Source organism: Desmodus rotundus, chromosome 9, assembly GCF_022682495.2.
Source record: "Desmodus rotundus isolate HL8 chromosome 9, HLdesRot8A.1, whole genome shotgun sequence".
Taxonomy (NCBI): Eukaryota; Metazoa; Chordata; class Mammalia; order Chiroptera; family Phyllostomidae; genus Desmodus; species Desmodus rotundus.
The window spans coordinates 4,668,155-4,689,233 of record NC_071395.1 but is presented as its reverse complement, the minus strand read 5'-3'; the positions used below and the strand labels follow the sequence as shown (position 1 = coordinate 4,689,233).

General features: G+C 43.2%; 1 long non-coding RNA gene across 2 annotated transcripts in view; it reads right to left on the bottom strand.

Annotated features, from left to right (window-relative positions):
- The window catches only part of LOC112312446 (uncharacterized), a 63,236-nt gene that overhangs the window by 37,610 nt on the left and 4,547 nt on the right, over nucleotides 1-21,079 (bottom strand). The window contains exons 1-3 of one of the 2 annotated variants that reach the window (XR_006656699.2): nucleotides 13,049-13,192; nucleotides 12,494-12,608; nucleotides 5,157-5,249 (exon numbers count right to left, since the gene is read on the bottom strand). This is a non-coding gene — a long non-coding RNA (uncharacterized lncRNA). Of the gene's footprint in view, nucleotides 1-5,156; nucleotides 5,250-12,493; nucleotides 12,609-13,048; nucleotides 13,193-21,079 lie in introns of those variants that run through there. The other variant, XR_002975588.3, reaches the window with a different exon arrangement.

Here is a 21,079-nt window from a genome sequence, read left to right as displayed (position 1 = left end):
TCCCTCAAAAAGCAAACTCTCATTCCTGTGAGTGACTTAACATTCTATAATAAAATTATTTCTTCAGAAATAACTCTGTCTCTTAGCAAAATGTAGCACTATAATTCATAATCTGTTGGCCACACTCTACAAAAACAGATAGGTATGAGCAGAGAGTTTATACATCAAATAAGTTCAGGACCTATACAGTGACCCACACAACCACTGAGTGACCAGATGGCGTGGACATGGACATTGCGGGAACCATGCCAACACAGCACGCAGAAGGGTTAAACTACCAATCCTGGCCCATACAGGTGCTGCTATCAGGAGGTGGTTGTGTGGCAGGAATCAGAAGCCACCAACAGTGGGACAGGCAGACGGATGGCTTCTGTGTGGAAAGACAAAGCATTTGCCTAGACAACATAATCAGTGAGAAGTCAAACCAAAAGTCACGAAGGTTTAAAAACCTGAAATACTTGAACAGTTGCTTACAAGGTGGTTTAGAAAGATCAATAACCATAACAGTGGCGGGAACGTGAGATCGCTGGTGATGGCGTGGCTTCGACTACTCCCAGCATCTCCTGGCGCACTGGTCCAAAGCTCTAGGACCACAGCCCTTCTACTTGGTTATCCGTTGGCCTTTGTTAACAACGGCCTTATAATTGAAAGGGGAGAAATATCTGTTCCCTAAAAATTTGCAAGAAACATATTTACCTTTCCATTGTCTATGGAAATAAGACGACATAAGACAGATCGAAGGTCGGGTTGTGTTTGTCAAAAGCAGCTACGTGACTAATGATGTTGGTGTTCTACCTGCTCATAAAGTCTCGTGGGTTAAAAAAAAAAAATCTCAGTGGCGCTCCTAAACCTGAGCAATGTGCTCTGGTGCATCTGTCCACAGACAGGTCAACCACGGGGCAAGTTCCTTTGTAGACATGGAACATAACCCTTAAGTTACCAAGTGCTCAATCTCTTTAAAATTTATTGTTAAAACTTGCAAATAAAGAAAATTAAACAATGAACTGTGCATGGCTTCACATGATCGAAAACATTGGTAGAAAAGAAAGTATTAGTGCCCATACATCAGGGTTGGAAGGCTATTTCTTACCTCGCCAGGATTTCATGTTCTTTATTGGCCCTATTAGAACTTGTCTTTAATTCCCTGGCAACCAGTCATTATAAATATAAACATTTTTTCTCTCTACAGTCACATAATGGCTGACAGCAAGTGAAAGAAATATATATATACACACATACACGTATTTTCTCAACAAATCTCATATTCTTAAATCTTTTCGACTGATTCCTAAAATAGGAACAGACCCTAAAATAACGATGTCTAAACATATTTAGAATCATAAACAATGTCAAAACGTCTCAGGAATTTTTATGTAAGAATTTGAGATATAAAAGCAGTTTTTAAAAAATGATGGACAACAAATCCTTAGAATAAGAACACTGAAAATTTCATTTAGGCCAAAAAAGCCACAAAAGATGATTTGAAGTGAAAACAAAGAAGGTATTCCCAATTCACATCTCTTAGCCATGTTTTCATAATGCATCCGTTCCTGGAGAATGGAAAATCAGCTGTAGATGGTATTTTTCTGACACGTTTTGGAAACGTTTTTGTTATCAAGCGCTCATGTGCACTGGGTCATTTGCCCCATTTTGAGGATAATTCTCTAGCTGTAAGAGAAGGGTGTCCATGGGGCCTGTGCGTGTCCACGTCAGGGAGAACGGGGAGTGACAGAGCTCAGAGCTACCTTCCCCCCCAGCCGCCAGCCTCGGGACCAGCCAGGCAGTTACTGTCGGCGAGGTGGGTACTTCCCCTGGCTCCACATGGTCAAAACTTGCTACTCTTAGAGCTGTCCTGTTCTAGAAAATACATGAAATAGTTTTAGCATGTGTAATAGTAATAAAAACAGTTTTCTGTTCTAACAACTACCTGTTATTTAACAGAAATCATGCCACAGCTTCAAATGATAGACTCAACGTACACCTTTGTTGTAGGTGACACTGATGATAGAATAAATGACAGGAGGAACATTTTTTTAAAACCTGCAAAAGGCACTTCTAAATGACTGATTAAGAGGAGCAACGGACTCTGTAGTAAAAGTCATGGATTTTACACGTAGCGCTGCCTTTCCGAGGATCCGAGGAACACCAGACTTTTAACTCATCAGGCAGTACCTAGGATTAGATACGGCTTTCCAAGTGAAACCCAAACTCTTCACAAAACATTCTTGGTTTCAGATATCACCAGAAGCCACCGCTTTGTAGGAAGGGTCACTCAGAGGTTTCCTGAGGTTCACAGACCTTTAAGCAAACTCAAGATGGTTTTGTTTTTTGGTTGTTTTTTTTTTTTTGCTTTTTTTTCCCTCCCAAGGACGAATGCCAAGTTTTTGCTAGCCTTAGTAAAGTTAACTTTACTGGTATGCCGAACCTGGACCAATTAATAATCTGAGGAAATACTGGGCAAATCTTAGAGGTTCCAACGAAGTCTGCTGCTCTGCAGGACTCAAGTCGTGCCTGTCACACAGACGACGCAGAACTGATCGCAGTCACCGAGAGCTGCAGCACAGTCTGGATTTTTTTTTTCATTTTACGTGTCATTGATGGCATCTTGCTCAACATTTTCAAGAGAGCGCTAAACGTTACCTTCCCCAGACTATGTGTTGCCACATAAGCCAACGAAAGATGCCACACTCTCTTCTGCTGCTCCAGAACGTTTCCCTGCCCTGTGCCATGTCTACAGAACTTCCAGACTCAGAGGAGGGAGGAGCCCTCAGCCCAGCTGGGTTTGGGCCATCTCCCCAAATCCAGATGCATTTTTAGGGTTCAACTCCCCGGGCAGACCAAAGACTGGGGTTCTTGGTAAAGACTATTAACACTGATGCCACGACGTGAGAAGATACAACTAGATTTCTTGTGTTCAGTAATAGTAGAGAATGAGTTTCCAAACTGAATGGTTTTTGCAACGATATTTAGAGGACCAATCACAAGTATTTTTAAGTAAAATGTAGTGTTTAACACTTTCCAAGTTCTTTTATATTTTGTCTTTGTAATTAGAAATAAAATTTAATGTGGTACAATAAAAATAATGTTGAGATGAAAAATCGGTCTTTCACAAGCCCACCACCACAACTCAATCACTTGGTGGATTTCTACACACTTTCTCTTTCCATTAAACATTTATATATTTATCATGTGTTTTCATAGGTGCGATTATAAGGTCCTTATAATTTTGCATGAGTGCAGGTTATATTTTCAGAAGACATTTTCTTCTCTTTTAAATATTATTTTTTAGTCCCTAAATATTATTCCAAAGCTAATAAAAGTATGCTTTTCACTCACCACAAGTGTAATGATTATTAAGAACTGTTTAAATTGGATTCATTTTTATTTATACATAGAGTCATACAAATGTCAGGTTATAATGTATTATAGTGTATTAGAGCCCAGAGGCCCCTGAAATCAAAGAGTTCGGCTTTAAACACTTTTAGAAATGAGAACATAGAAGATTCTCTCCACCTACTTGAATTGAAGTCTCCCAACTCAATACAAAAGCTTTTCCATCATACCATAGCAACTACATTTATTCCTTATCAGTAGTAAAAGGCAGAGGGCAGGAGTGACATCATTCACATGGCTCAGTGGCTAACTTCTAATGTGAACCCCCCTACAGGGGCAGGCAAACGTACGTTTACCATTGTGAATATGTAAAACAGCTTATTCTTGTATTACTCTTTATTAATTATTGTATTATTTATTTGTATTACAACTGTAAACTTAACTTTTGCCCACCCCTGTATATACATATAGTCCTATTTATATAATATGTACTTACATATTAAATAAATTATAATGTTTGTATTTCTATATTTTCACGTTCATATTTCTACAAAAGGTAAAAATGTCTTTTCTCTAAAAAATAGAACAAAAGTTATCATCTAAACTTAGATCCAAAGTCTAATGAGTAACGCCTCCCCTTTATTTTAATTGAAGGCTCAAGTTGCCATAAGTGGTGCACACAGTGGAGAGCAAACCGACTCTTGTCTTACTCTAAATGTTCTATTGTGTTTGAGAGATGCGATAATATCATTTAATAACCTCATACCATGTCTGACCAAGTAGCTACTAGATTAAATACTTGGCACTGTGTCTGCAGCAAAAGAATCGCAGGAGAGTGCAATGAGCACTCGCCACACTCCGTGCGTTTTCACCAGGGGTCAGCTCTGCTCTGAGACTCCGATACTCATCGCTGAGTGCCCTGGCGGAGGAGAAGTTTCAGGTGGCGCAGGTTATCAGCCGGACGGGGCCTGCAAACGACGCAGAAGTGTGCAGCCCACCCATCCTCCCGCCCGGTGGGAGCTCCCCGGGTCTCCCCGAACAGAGTTCATTTGGAAAACTGTTTCACATGAAAGCGACCTTTCTTCAGCTTATTTAGATTTTTTGTTACTGCAAAGGCATTTTGAAAAGTTGATTTATTTGCACTATTGAGTACCATTTTGCTCCCCTTTCTTTATCAAGCAGACATTGGCTAGGACACATAAGATTTTCCTCGTAATTTGCTTATCTAAAATGATCAATTTGGGATTATCCACAAGGAATTGAGCCCTTCTGTAGAACATTTCTCGGCATAACTTTTACTTTCTCCCAAAGGAGCCAGCTGGGTATAAGAAGAGGGTGAAATCGAGCTATGGCTGAATGACGGAAACATGAACAGGCATCTGTGTCCTTTGTCCCTATGCTTAGGACAGTCAGTATGACAAACCTTCCATGTGGCCACCAACTTGCCCATGTGGCCCAGGGAAGCACATGTTCCCCCTGGCCACAGCAGAGACGGTGAAAGGCCTTTGGCCCTCCTGCCTGGCCCACTGGTCTCAGGCTGCAGGAAGTCCTAGCTGTGTGGGTGAGTTCTGCATTGATTGGCCTGACCCTTTATTACTTACTACAATGCAAATTGCTTTAGAAGGGGAAAACTGTGCAACCTTATTGGTGATTTGGAGATTAGGGTAGCTCTCCGAGGAGCCAGTGAAGCCCCCGTTCCGGGGCCAGAGACACCCACTCCCATCCTTGTTAGGAGGACATAAAATGGACTCAGTCACTGATCATTCGATTCAGCCTAGGTCTCAGCACAGTGATCGAAAAGTCGGGGGGGGGGGTCCGCCTACCTTTAGGTGGATTCCTGGGAACAGGCCTGCTTATGATCCTTGATTGGAGCTTTATAATCACCCTCCAAGATGAATTTCATTGAGCAGGTCACACTGCAAATACATTAAGGGTTTATTATGCAGGTAAATGTAAACATATTCTAACAAATGTGAGCTAACTTTTGAATAATACTTCCACAATAAGGACTTGGCAATAATGTCCTAAGAAAGACAAAGTACAAAAAGAAAGACAGAAAAAGAATGTATTCTTTTCCAATGGGCAGTAGCATTCATATTTATTTTGGAATAAATCTCCCTTTGGAGTCATTTCCCATTCTCTGAGAAAGGGTAATAGGTTGTAAGATTTTTTAAATATGTATTAGTTGAATCCTGGTTTCTCATGAGTGTTTATTCTCCAAATAAAAACATGGTCAAATATCAGTCTTACTTTCTCATTGGACCCATAATGCATTCTTTCATGCTCTCCAACTCTTCACCTTTGCGGTGGAAGATAAGGAGCCTGCCCTGAAAGCATTTAATCACCAATGCGAATAGTCCTTTTTGATAAGTGAACATTGCTCATTTTAATGCCTCTCATCACCACTTATCCTTAATCCTTCTGACAAAAACCTGAATAGCTGTAATTCCCACCCTCTTTCACTTCAAAGATAATGTGAAAAGTGGTTTAGGTCCTATCGGGGTGTCCTGATAGGAGTTAGATGATGGATGAATTCTCCTGTTAGGATGCTTGCATTCTGCTGATTGTGTGTATAGGTGGGTACTTCCGCCATTTGAGTAAGAAACAAATCAGCCACCGGCACCCCCCAAATTCTCCCTTTTTTTGTACAGTCATTCCAGAAGCATAATAAGAATTTTCAGGTTTTGGAGATAGTAACCGAAGCAGATTCACACTTGTTCTTGTCCCTCCATTTCCTTCTTTTCAGTGACAATGCAAAATCATTAACCACTGCGGCCCTTCACTGATCAGAAAAATGAACCAGATTTTCCAATTAAAAGTATGTCAAAGTGTTATTAAATCCCTAAGGAATCAGAGGGGTGTCCCTCTGGAGAGAGTAGAGACACTGAGGTAAGACTACACCTGGTTTATAGATTGCACAAAAGTGTTCAAAGAAATGTCTTCCTTGGGATATAGAAAGGCAAAGAAAATCAGAACTGATGAAAAGGGAAGGTGTCTTGAAGTCCACGCCCACAGGGGTGTGTTTTGAAGTAAGGGAGTATGCGTTCAATCCCAATTTTCTAAGAAGACTCAACGTATAACTCGAAGCCACAACATACACCTAACTTTGAATGTTCGCTCCCTCCTTCCTTTACATCAAAACTTTCTTGGAAATACTGCTGCCATTTTGTTTTTGCTGCTGTTTGTTTGCACATCAGTTATTTGCCCCTAGACACTGTTCACCTTCCAGTAAATTCTTAGCACTTATGCACACATTTGTGTGTGCGAGAAATATGCTCGTTTCATCTTTTATTGGATCCGCTACTTGTAGTGTCATTTAATGTAATTTACTTCTAAAACTATTTACTTTTCTTATTAAACCATCAACTAATCCCCAGAAGGGGTCCCTGACTTTCACCATGTGCTTCGCCAACATAAAAGAAAAGCTTGTCCTGAAAGGAATTCCTGACTCTAATTCGGAGGATGCAGTCCGAAAACATGTTTAGTTGTAGGACTTAAGATGTGTTTTGAACTTAAAATAACTTTGGGGATTTTAACCCAGGTGAAGTAAAATCTTCTTAAATAAGAAATCATACCCTTAATGTAACAAATATTTAACACTTCATAACAAAAAATTATTTTTTATTTCCACTATTGCATTTAATCTGCAGAAAATTCCTTTTAGTATCTATTTTATGTTTCTCCGTCACGACATAAAAACACTCAGCGTCAGAGGACACGTGACTTTCCAGGGTCACACATCTCGTAAAAGCCAGACGTGTCTGAACTCCATCTGCACACCTTCTGTACGGGATGCCTACAGTGATGGATCTCCCTGAAAACACTGAGACATGCCAGACTTTGATGGCGATAATGCCGCACAGATTAGAAGATGGGTATGAAATTGGGACCATCTCTTGCTCCCTCTCCTTTCCTCTCTCCCTAATCAATGAGCATATCCCTCGGTGAAGATTTAAAAAAAAAAAGATACATGACTGATTAAATGAATTTCTGTAAGGTGAACACAAAAGAATCCCATTCCTAGTGATGGCAAAGCAGTGCACATCATATTACCCCCACTTAGAGCCATCATGAACTTTGAAGAAATATAAAAACATGCATTTGGAGGCACAGAGGAGCCAACAAAAACACACAGAAACTGGAGTAAGCCCATCTTTTTTGAAAGTTTTCTTTTTCTTCTAGTTTTATTGAGAAATAATTGATTCTCATCACTGTATCAGTTTAAGGTATACCACATGTGAAGTGCTTTCTGCTGTAATAGGTTTACATCCATCATCCCATATAAATATAATACAAAAAAGGAAAATTCTCCTTGTGACCCTCGGATCAAATTCATCTTTGAAACAGGAAACGCATTGTGGGTTGAACACTTGTATATGTTCTTCCCTGAGGGCCCAGCACCATCCGCGTGGTCCAACAGGAATAGTTCTCACGCTAAACACGGAAGTCTCACTAGGCTCATGCCTCAGAGGTCATGTGAGGGTGTCTAGAAACGGATGGGGGAAGTCCAGGAGCCCAGATCTGCATACAATTCCCCTCTCATCACTGCCTGGCACTTAACTGAGCTACGTAGGGCAAAACTCTACCGAGCCTGTTCAGAAACAGCCGGAGGAAGCTTGAAAGGACTGAAAAGATACCCCCTGTGACTGCCCATTGCTAGGGAGGTAACACTGGGACTTCAAGCTCTGCCAACTGAGAGAAGAGCAAAGAAGTGAGGATTCCCATTAAAATCTGAGAAGAACCGTGCCTTCAGAGTAGGACTCACCTCCCGTGAACAAAGGAAAAACTAAGACGCATGCTAACAAACCCTAAAATCAAGACTCCACAGGGTCAGATGGTTAACAAACTCCCTACTTTATCCAAATTCAACACTGTTTAGAAGAACATAACAGAATCCCAAGTCATTCAAATGCATCACTCAAAAATCCAATATTCACTCAAAAATCTAATATTTACTCAAAAATCAACAGATATGAGAAGTTACAAGAAAATATGGCTTATACTTAATAAAAAATATAATAAAAGGAAAGATGCTCAGATATCCCATGTTTTGGAATTAAAAGCAATGAATTTGAGATACACAAAATTTTAAAAAGAAATCCTAAGAAACCACTATAGCCATATGAAATATCTATGCAATGTTGAAATAAAAAGTCTTCCCTGGCTTCTGTGGCTGAGTGGATTAAGCACCGGCCTGCAAACCAAAGGGTCACCAGTTGGATTTCCAGTCAGGGCACATGCCAGGTCCCCGGTAGAAACATAAAGTTGCCTCAAGAGGCAACCACACATTGATGTTTCTCTCCCTCTCTTTCTACCTCCCTACCTCTAAAACTAAAATAAATAAAATCTTAAAAAATAAACCCCTCCTACTGTGAATTGGACCATTCCAGTCATTTCCTGATGCTATTCATTTTTCCAGAATACTTTTGGTTTTTTGTTTTTAAAAAAAATTCACCATATGTTGAGGCCATTTAAGGCTGTCAAGTAGCAAGCAAATAAAAAGAAATCACTCACCTAACGATTCAGGGTGTTTTTCTTTATAAAATTTCTCATAAAATTTTTCTGGCTTTGTCCACATCATAAAATAAAAATGTGAACTTGAGAAATTAATCCAGCTAAGTCACATGGAGAAAAAACAATGGTGAGAAGAGAGAAAGAAACTGGAAGGTTGGTGAGTTAAAAACTGAAGTGGGAAAACTATGGTGACAGTGACAATAGTAAAATACACTACATGAAACTAACATTTCTTATGACCATTCACCAGGGGGGAAAAAAAGGACACTAAAAAAAATCCAAATATCATAAACACAAGGGATGGAAAATTTATGTAAAATCACTTAGCTTCTATATATGACAACCATTATACCAAACTATATAGCCTTTCCTCTCTCCCTCTTGTCCAGCTATCCCAATTTTGGGTCTTTCCATGTATTTGTTTTCCTTCAAAAAAAAACCTGTTCTTATAGAAGAACTGAGGCTTGCTCTAGCTGTCTATCTATCTCATGAATAGTGTGAAAAGTCAGGAATACATTACTGCTGTTAAAGATTCTTTCATTTAGCATCGCCTTGCAGCTAATGCCAGATTCCACTTGTCATTAAATTCATCTTCTTGGTTTATCAAGCACACAGTAAATGTATGAATGAATAAAAGAAAGAGCCAAGGAAACTTGGCTGGTACTGAGCTCTCCACATCACTTAACGCACCTGAGTGGCCTACGGGACATCACCTGGTCTTTCTTTCCCTTTGCTTCCCTAGCTGTGAAGCGGAGATAATAACATCACCTCCTTCGTAGGACTATCGACAGGGTACGATGAGCTGTCCTTGTAGTTGAACTCAGCTCCTCACTGAGGCTCACTCTGAGCACTGACAGTCGCCGCCCTAGAAACCTCAAAGCAAAAATGAAGGCAGACTCTGTGCATAGCTTTGTTTTCAGAATATCTGCGGCATAGAAGGCAACAGAAATAAAGACCACGTGGCAGTAACACAAGCCACGCGTGGGGCCCACAGGAACCCAGCTTAACTTCAGGATCCCCGCCTAGCTCTTGAAGGCTGCCACAGAGCACCTCTAGGACACTGAAACATGCAACCAGCCAAGTCTTATGTTCTGGTTGCAAAACAAAAAGGTGGACCTGCCTTGTCCATGGTCTAAGGTGTGCTCAGCGATGAACGATAGGTACATGCATTTCCTTCTGGGAATCCGCCCCTTTCCAATTTCGGCTTCCAACCCAGGATCTCTATAGCTCACTAAAGGAGAGGCGAAGTCAATTATTTTCCCTGATCTGGCTGGTTAAATCTTAAATTGGCACCATGTAGAATCTCCCAAGAATCCAGGATCATTAAATTATTGGGGGGAAATAAATCTTAACTGATGGGTTGGTAGATTTAAAAACTCTGATGAGAACATTAACATGGAGAACAATTCAACATTCACATGTCACAAATGTTTCCAACAGTTGTTCACCAGAGAAAAAACACAACATGCAAAAAAAAAAAAAAAAAAAAAACCAGTCTGGCTGATTATTTGTCTAGCTTAGATTCTAAATAGCACACTTAAAAATTTGGCTTCTATAATCTTCAAACATCTGGGTTTTTCTCTGAGAGCAGGAGGTAACAAAGACGACCCCTGGCTTTACTTCTGCGAGCCCAGCAGACAGCCCAGCAGTCCACCCGAAACGAAGTGCAGGTGTGTGGAAAGTAAACAAAATTTCCGTCTCCAGGAAACAAAAACTGAGAGCAGCCCTCGAAGGGTGATAATGAATTATTATCCTTCCACACTGGGTACCTGGGCCATTTCTAGCAACTTTGTCTTCTCCACGTTCATCTGTAAAAGCGTAAATCAACGCACTCTACAAGCGACTGGAAACGTCGCTTCGCCTATACACAGCCCCGGGGATGGGCACTTCTCACTGGGAATCAACCCATTTTTTCCAGCTCGGTGTCCAGTGAAGAAATTATAAGTAAAGAAACTTGGTAGTGCACAGAAAACACACAGGTTCTGTTGAGAAAAGATTTTTCCCTACTTCGGGGTGGCGGAAGGCTGGGGTGAACTGTCGGCTAATTCGGGCACGCCGAGCAGGTGCTCTGGACTGTCTGCAGCTGGAAGCAGCAGCAGAGCCGCAGCGGGAAAGGACGGGGCAGCAGAGACGGAGGGAGCTGGGCCTCGCCGCGGTGAAATGGAAGTGAAACAGCCTCGACTGAGAAACGCCTGGTGTGAAGGTATTGCAGGAGCCGCTGGAAAATGATGATCTGCACACAGATCTGGTAAAACACATCAGGATTCCTCCTGAATCACACACCACACTGCTTCTCAGCCACGCCGACGCACGAAACCTTCTCCCCACGGGCTAACAAGTGCAACCCGTAGTTAAAGTAATGTTTTCTGACACTGTCTACCTACACGCACCAGGTGATGCAGTCGTGAGTGGGCGTAACCGCTGGTGGACAGGGGACTGGTCAAACTGGCGACCATGAAAAGCCACATGTTTACTGACACACTCAAGGCCGGAATTTCCAGACACACAGGAAAGTGCCCCGCAAACCAAACCAGGGCTGCCGCGACTGCACAACCTCCAGAAAAGAGGAGGGTTTTCCTTCAACTCCCTGAAACATTCAAAAAACTGGTGTGGAACTTTTGGTTTCTTGAAATACATCTACAACGCTTGCATTTGCAAAGGGGTCTCCATCACGACGTTTGGCCACTACTGATGCAGAATGACAGGGAGCAGGGCCTGCTGGCAGCCAGCAGCGAGTCTCGGAGGGCTCTCCACTGAGCGGTGCTCCCACGGGGGCTCTGCGTGGTGCGGCTGAGCTCGGGAATGAGGCGAACAGCTTCTGAACTCTGCCCATTTCAGTAACGCCTCCCGTGGACACCTTCTCACTGCCACGTGCCTGCACAAGGCGATGTGGCAGATGGCAAGCGGCACAGTGGAAACATTCTCTGTGTTCTGGGTGGCAGGCAGAGCCAGGAGAAATTTGACACCCCCTGAAGCAACCTCGGCCGAGGGCTTGGAACACCCTGGCAGAGGGGTCCCCTAAGTCCTATTTCTAATTATAAGTGGAAAGCTCCCGTCCCTGAGAAAGGAATGTCCTGAGTTCATGAACAGGTGTGGAGAGCGGACTGGGGAATGGGGCAGGGCAGGGGAGGAGCGGGCTTCTGGAGGCATGCCACTCAGCAGCTGCCGCTCCGCCTGCACAGAGACCCAGCCGAGCGGACACCGCACACAGACTTGGGGCTTCCTGAGGCAGGACCCAGTTTTCAGTGTTCAAGAAACACACTCCAGAAAAGCAAGAATATGGTCAAAGTGACTGGCAAGGCTTTTAACAAAGAGCAGTGTGACCAGCAAGGTGTTTGAGTGACCGAGCTCTTACAAAGCTGGTCCCAGGGAAAGTGAGGCTTGTGTGTGTGTGTGTGTGTGCATGGAGGAGGGGGCTGGGGGGAGCACTGTGGGCCAGGGCCTGGGGCTCTGAGCTCAGCAGCTTGCTCTGGAGACTCGGAAAACCAGTTGCTGCCTCTGAGGTTTAGCTCACTGGGGAACACCATGGCTGAGAACTGATTTTTTTGTACTTTCCTTTTCAACGTGTTGCAAATCTATGAATTCATTTGATGCATAAAATCAAAATAGAAACAGAAGAGGAAAAACTCTCACATTTTCTCTTTACCTTTACTCTACGGTAAATGGGAAGTGGCTTGAGAATCCCCAACGGCGTCACATCCGCTCCGCCCTGGTGCGCACACGGCCCTCTGCAAGGTCACTCAGACTGCACATACGTTTAGCTGTTGTTGATTTCAGAAAAATCATAGGCAAGAGTTGATTTTTAAATGATGACAACAATGAAAGCATAATTAATAAATAGTCTACCACATAGTTTTATGATTATAACCTAAACCAAAACTGATAAGGTTTTAGCTCCTTGAATTGTCTCAAAACTGATAGACTAGCATCTACAATAAAAAGAAATCCAAAAACTTTATAAAATCATGCTATTTACCACAGCTGATTGTGTCAACTCAGAATGCAAATAATTGACCATGGGTTGAACATTGTAAATATTAGCTTTGTTAGATTTCAAGAGTCCTTTCTTAGTATGTGTGTGTGTGTGTATGCGAGTGTGATCTGTGTGTGTAAATGCCTCCTCTGGCCACACCAGACTCCGTTCTTTCCTGTAGCTGCTGATTGCTGGTTCTCTCCCCCATCCCAAATGTTGCTAGCCCACCTTCACTCTGTAGCTGGTGCCATTGCCTCTCTCAAAGGACAAATCGACTACTTTAACACCAGGCCTGGTGTTCCAGGTCGCACTCTACCTGGGCCAGAGCGGTCAATGCCACACAGCTGGACATCCATTCACGGAGGGGCAGACCATGCTGTAGGCAGCAAAGACAATGCATACTGATCGTCTCCTTTCATCTTGGAAAGAAGGCGAGTCCCTCCTATGACTTAAAAAACAAATAGGGTGCATTCCCACAGATATGGGGAACAAAGGTGGGAAGATAATGGATGGGAGGTAAGGCACCCTCCCACGGGCCCTTTCACTGATATGGACTCTGGCGCTGAGGAGGGCCGTCCTGCCAGCAGCTCTAACGAAGTTTGAAACACTTTGCCGACCACCTCTGGCAGCTGTGTTGATAAGGAGCATTCAAGGCAAGCAAACGCAAACTTCACACCCACCGGGGGGCGGGGGGTGAACAGTGCACCGCTAAGGCTGGAACACCTGCTCGGCAAACAAGAGCACTCCCCACCGTTCCCCTTAGAGGGTTTCCCTGAAGAGTGAGAGACCCCGCGTGTTGACATAGAGACTGGGCTTGCCAACTGTTTCTTACTCTGCTGGGTAACTAAGCAGCTGCTGTGAGTAGTTCTTGACCTTTGGAAGGGGTCTTCACCTGGGACATTTGAGACAGTTGCACTGAATTATGGAACTTGCTTCTCTGTCCCTGTCTTCCTGAGGAATATATAGAAAGATCTTTGCCACCAAAGAGAAGAGTTCAGCTCACTGATAACGAGCAAAACATCGTCAGCCTGACCAACTGGCCGCATCACGTCCTACACCCATATTCAGCGTTGTCTTTTCTCATCCAAGAAAAGGCAGGGTATTTACCCACACGCTTATTTAATTCCACTACGCAATGGAAAGATTAAAATACTACTTGTAGGCCAACTCTACATTTCTTACATCTCATTCACAAATTTTAAGCATGTAAATTGATTGCAGAAGTTGAGGAAAGTATTATGCTTCACTGTAATTCCTGACAGGAGATGTTCAAATGTCCATTGAGAACATACTTAAATATCCACCCTTTCAAGTGAGGTTTCTTTCCTTTCTTTTAACGTGTTGTCTTGGAATGAACGGAACAGTTAGTGGTTCTGAAATGCAATCCCGTAGCCAGAAGACGGGAGAACTCTAAAACCCACTGGCTCTGATACCACACACAGCGACTTCCCCTCTCTCTCCGGGACTGTCGCTCCCTGTGAAACAGGATGAGCACGTGCACTGGCTTTTCTAGGTGGGGGCGAGAATTAGACGGGTCAGTAAGGCTGACGAGCACGGGTCAGGGCCCAGCACAGGGCACGCCACTCGGCGCCCATTAGCTTCTCTCATTTTGAATTAAATTGCTATCCGTATGCTCTCTTTAAAGAAAAGATACCAGCATCTAATTCATTAACCACTGCATTTTATCAGACAAGCAAATGTGAAGTTACCACTCCCCACCGGGGCCCCTTTAAACACGATGGTTAGCTTCACAGGGGACGGAAAGCGCACAACACTTCAAGTTCCTCCGCCTAAATCAGGCCAAACGACACAGCAGTGTCGCTAACGTGTGATATGTTCAAAGCGATAAAAGGTGATCCTTAGGTATTAAGGCAGCATTTTTTATAAGTTTGGGAGAAATCCTAGTGAAATTAAGCAGAATTGAAAATTCAAAGAAAGCAACTGCCAGGCCTTGGATTTTTAAATGTAGCTTTGCAAATTGACGTGTTATGTATAATATGTGTTCATATAGTACCCAACCTACTACCCCTTTAGTTTAAAATAGCTTTTTAATAATGATTCATTCTTCTTCAGTGTTTCTGTGTGACTAAATATCGGTAAGATTCAGAAAGTACTTTTCAAATTAATTCTGTGTCATAACACATTATGTTTAAAGAAGAAAAGCACCAGGCAGTCACCTTATTTTTTGGACTATAAGATGCACTTTCCCCCCCAAATTTGGGAGGAAAATGGGAGTGTGTCTTATAGTCCAAATGTAGCTTACCTGGCTTGCTGGGGGAGAGGGGCCAGCAGTGGAGTGGGGTTTTTCTTTCCCTATTTTCCTCCTCTAAAACCTAGGTACGGCTTATGGTCTGGTGCATCTTATAGTCTGAAAAATACGGTAATAATCTGAGTCCAAGCCGGTGGATTAAGGTGATCAAGAAGTTAACGCACCTAACCGATTATGTAGGGCGGTCAGAGTTGGTCCCTGGAGTCAGATTCAATGCTGCACTTGAAAAGTAAACATTATAAATTATGTTTATTCTTTAAATGTTCATGATTTGGAGTTCCAGATCATTCTATCAATGAAGTGTTTCTGAGCACCAGAACAACCCTGATTTGCGGATAATTTTCTCCTTTTCCTTTGTTACCTTCAGACCCTCCTGGCTTAGAGTCTATCGTTACAGCGTTCAAATGTCGTGAGAAGTAGGTGACCAAAAATGCATTACTATTGCAAGACAGTATCCAGGTTTTTTTGTGGTATTTTCTGACGCTATCTCAATGATTTTGTTTCGACCCCTTGTTAACTTTCGAAGCAAAGCAAAGCAGATGATAAGCGCCTTGTTTCAGGAAGTTCACGATCAGAAAAAGTCTGCATTGATGTTACGCACAGGTGTGTTGACTGAACCCTTAAGTGCAATAGAAGACACGTCATGAACTCCTTTCCATCCAGCCACCTCGTGGGCTGAGAAACAGCCTGTTCCATTCTCAATCCCTTAATTTGCAAAGCTGACTCAGCAGCAAGCATTCTGTTCTACCTCAAACCCACCGCCACGCTGGCGTGGTGTCAGGCGCCTCCCGCCCAACCCAGACTGGGCCTGGGAACCATTCTCTCCTACCCCATGCCGGAGGGCTACACCGCTGGGGCCTGCCGCCTGCCTCCTGCCTCCTTGTGCCTTCCTTTGGCTGGGGCTCCCGAACTTTCACTTGTGAACTGTCTACACGACATGAAATCCAAACGGGCTCATGAAGTGAAACAGAGATGTAGACAGAAAATGGAATCCTTGCACTCTCCGGAAGAGACCAGGGCGCCCAGTCACACAGCTGGGTCTCCCCTCCTTGGGCAGCACAGGGGTGCCCAGGCTACCCCTGTCACACCTTCCAGCCAGGCCTAGGGAAGTTGGAGGCCCGGTCTCCCCAGATGCTGAATTGCTACCCTGTAAGCCATTTTCTCTGTGTCTTCCTGAATGACTGAAATACTTCGAAAGAATTTAAAAGTGGAAAGGCACATACCTTCGAAATGAAAAGGTATACAACTTCACTTTACTCGTTACTGATAATGGATTTGCTGGCCTTTGTGTCCGTTCTATATCTGCAAGGGGTTTCTGAAATTTAAAATTGAAATTGCATTCGAGTCCAAGCTAAGCCTCAGAGTAAAGTTAGATCCCAGGGAGAAGTAAAACTGCCTCAAGGGATGCACTGAGTAAGGAAAATGTACTTTAAAGTATTTAGTTATTTAGAGGCAAAAATATTAACTAGAAAATATCCTTGACTTCAGATGTACACACTTCAAAACTCATTCATTGGAAAATGATAAAAATAAAATAAACCATTCCCTGCTTCACTGCCCCTGCAGTCCCTCCCTCCCTCTTCCTTCCCCTGCCCCTCACTGACTGGTCCTGGGGGAATTTTTCCCCAAAGTGAAACCGGGATCTGAAAGAAATGGATGTTCATTAAAACCCACTTTTATTAGAAATAGGGAGCTATTGACTATTGCCTGTTTAACTACAACTTTTTAAATGTTACATATTATCATATCTAAGTAAGTCAGAAGTAGGTAATTATACAATCAACTTGGAAATGATGAAAACCCTTTTAAAAGTTTCAGTTGTAAATTAACTGTAAATGAATATAACTTTAAGTGGCCTGCAAGGGTTCAGTTTTCTAGGCATTATCTACCCCTGCCCCCCCCAAAATTGTCTTCAGGGGTAGTTAGGAAAATGGAAAGACTCCTTTTTAGAGAATAAAGAATAGCACAGCATGATAGTCAGGTGTATAGAATTACAGTAAAACACATCACCCATTTCGAGCTCTCTCCCCTCTAGCTTGGATCCAGAGCTGTGCCTGTAAGAATAACGTGAGTAACTTCTTCAAAGCATGAACGCCTGTGCCTCATCCTGCAGAGACTCTCAGTCATTAAGGCCTACGTGTCTGGGAGGGGAAAGGTCTCCAGGGGATTCCAGTGAACACTCTCCAAGGAGACCCACTGCAGGGGAGGGCCTCACAGAGCCACAGGACGGCTCGGCGGTGCAGGCGAGACGGGCCTGCGGGGATGGTTTTCTGTGTTGCTCTCAACCACCTTATGGAGTAGGCAGCCCTGTACTCTCTGCACGGACCTGACGATGAGGACCAGCCCAGGGCACGCGGGCTTTACCACGCGCACAGCTGGGAAGTGCCGGGCCTGAGATTCACCTTCAGACGCGCTTAGTCTCAGGAGCTGCGCTGTTCACCCCTCCGGGACACTGCCTCCTGCTCCCGTTCTGCAGGCCTGCGTTTCCCAAACTGAAATCCCCTTCCACTGCCCGGGAAATACCAAAGTAAATAAAGTAGACAATACCAGTGTGCACACGAAAGAGACTCATTAAATACCCACTGCTATAAAAGCATAAACTGAGTTGGGCGTGATCCAAATATTTGAAATAATGACATGTCGTAAATTTCATAGTTTTTTTAAATATAGGAAATCCTTTGTATTTGAAAACTCTGGAGCCTGACCTTTTTGAAATACCAGTATCTGACAGTTAACTTTATTTGTCGACTTGCCTGGGTCCCAGAGCACCAGGAATTCATTCAGTCACACATCGTTCCCAGGGTGTCTGAGGGAGGCAGGAGCATCAGAGCCGGTGGCTGAGCAAGCGACGCCCTCGCCAGTGTGGGTGGGCGCCTGCCAGTCCCCTGGGGGCCTCAGCAGAACACAGTGGTCGCGGAAGAAGAATTCTCTCTCTCGTTCTTGTTCTCTCTCTCTCCCTCTCTCTCTCCCCCCACCCCACCAGACTGCCAAGCCCTAGTCCTGCTCTGGAACAGACTTACACCCTCAGCTCTCAGGCTCTCGGGCCTTCCAACTCGGACCGGATCCACACCTCTGGCCTTCTTGGCTCTGCGGCCAGCAGGTAGCCAGTCACAGAGCCTGTCAGCCTCTGCACTCATGTGAATCCAGCCACTGCTTATAATAAATATTTATATATGCATATTTATATGTAAATGTTTATATACAATATTTATATGTATATATAAATATTTATTACATATAAATATATATATATATATATCTCCTCTTGGCCCTCCCTCTCTGGAGAATCCTGACTAGCATGCAGTACCATAATTTTTAACATAAGCTAAACTTGGCAAAATATTTCTCTGCTGAAAGAAAGATCCCCATCTTCAGAGATAACAGCATATGGCCTACAAGCACAGTACTCTATTTTCTAGGTGATATTTCTGCTGCCAAATATATATACATATATTTGGAAGGGTTAAGAGAGTTGGAAGATTCTCTTTTCAGAAAAATAAAAAATAGCACTTCTGAGACACTGAGGGATAAAGTACTAAAATGAAACAAACCATTTATCTTGAATGCTCACCCAGCCAGTATGAATCCCAAAGATTTGCCGTTCAGCTCCTAATATTCCCACTGAAACTTTTAGCCTTCTTTAGCAGAGAATGATTTCTGGTTGTAAAGTTATTTTCGAAATACAGAATACTGTAGAAACTGATTTTCATTTTTCAAAAGCCTTGCACAAAAACGGGGAAAAGTAACGTTCAAAATTCAATTGCAGCTCACAACTGAGCTTAGGAAGTTCCCCAGGCCCGAAGAGTTTGGCATTGCACGTTATGTACAGAATCTGTCTACACACACACACTTGCAGCTAACCGGGCAAGGTAGACAGGCTGCCACGCTTGCAGAGCGGCCACAAGAGGCGGGGTTATTGGCCGGCCTGACCGACACGTCCACTGAGACATAAAAACACTAGTTCCTTGCAGAAAATGTAACACTTGCCTGCACATTATGATTCTCCTTTGAGGACTCCCCACTGAAATGTTAGGTTTTCTACATTCGCAGCAGTTGGAAATGTGGGCATCAGTCTGTGTCGGGTGTGCAGTGTGTACGGGGTTCTTTCTCCAGGGCCGTCCAGGAGCTACGAGGGCACCATAACCCGGGCCGCCTCTTCCTCTTGGTATTGTCCCGCCTGGTGTAACACAGTATCCCAATTTCAACTGATGTGCTTTAAAGGCTGGACATATTGAAAGGTAAGGAGAAGGATGGAGAAAACAAAATAGAGACTGGAGAGAGGGAGAAACATTCTGTCCCCAAAGAGAACAGTTTAACAATGTTCTGAAAACATACCTTTGAGTGTTGGGTATTCAAGGAAAGAAAGAAACCTGTGAAACAAAGGAGTGTGTCCTCCTACCTTGCTGCAGACACCTTGCAGTAATTCCAAAGTCAAAACCATATTTGCCCCGGCTGGGGTGGCTCAGTGGACTGAGTGTCGGCCTGTGAACCAAAGAGTCACTGCCTTGATTCCCAGTCAGGGCACATGCCTGGCCTGTAGGCCAGGTCCCCAGTGGGGGACATGCAAGACGCAACCACACATTGATGTTTCTCTCCCTTTCTCCTTCCCTTCCCCTCTCTCTAAAAATAAATAAATAAAATATTTTTAAATCAAAACTATATTCAATTAGTAACCAGCCCTCTTGTACCAGCGCTTTGTAAACTCAACTATTCCCAACTCGATGTAATTCAGGAAATAAATTTTACAATTCAAGGATTTACATATTCCGCCAGTGGGCAACATAAATTAATTCAGGAGGATGACCCCCTGTCTGTGCTAAAGCACTGGCCTAAGCAGCTATATGATACATATTCAAAAGCATTTAAACCATGACATAATTAATTTTTTATTTCTACAACCCTATTCTTTCATTATGTTTGATTTACATATTCTTCATTAGATCACAAAACATATGCAAATTGTAACAATTAAATTCCTAAGAATAATAAATCTATCAATAACATGAAATCAACCGATACAAATATTTTTGAATCTCATTAATTAAACAATAAAAATATTTTCAGCTACAATTTATTGGCTTTAAATAGGGCAATTGCGGGGGGTGGTTTAGTTGTCTGTAGGAGATGTGTGATGTTAAGAATGAGCTATAAAACTAAAATAATTCAGGCTCTTTCAAAGGCAAATCCTACTACAATTGAAATCTTTATTAACTACTAAAGAAGGAGCAAAGCTTTCGATCATATGCAGCTTTTTCTAAATGTAATGAAACACAGGAACAAAACGTGGGACAAAGGAGGCGCCTGGTGCCTGGTGGAGGCTACACCCTCTGACCCCCCCTGCAGAGTGTGGCAGCCTCTGTTTTAACCCTTTCCTGACGGGGAAGTAGCTGTAAGAGGACGCCTCTCTGCTCGGATAGCAAAGGGCAGGGCTTCCTTCCCCTGCAGCGAGGTACTGAAAGCATAGAAGGACTTCCAGCCCTTTTCACTGCAATTGATTGTTCTCTTTTTAACACGATGAAGAATTAATAGCCCTGATGACCTTTCAAAAGGCAACAACAGGAAGGATCTTTATTGGAGAAGTATAAGGAAATCGGTGCTTTCCCTGAGAAGATCAACACAGACCTCCCAACCCTGAGGAGAGGAGGAGCTTTCTGACTCAGGAACCTCTCAGCTCTAAGTCCAAGACTCCTGAAGGACAGTATCACTTCCTCCTTATTAATCTGCTGCTAAGGTTTTCCTGCCACCACTGTGCTCCTCAGTGGGGATAAGGGTTAATTCCTTGCAGACATCTGACAAGAGGGGCAAGTTTCACTAAAATTTAGGTCCTGTACTAATAAGAGGATTTAAGTACAAATCCACCATACAGCTTTCACGATCTGATCCCTCACTTCGGCCTGCTTTAAGGAGACTTTCTATCATGCTCCCAGGCCAGAAGCACTTTCTTGAAAAGGAACCAGAAGGGCCTGGTCCACAGACAGAAATTCTCTTTC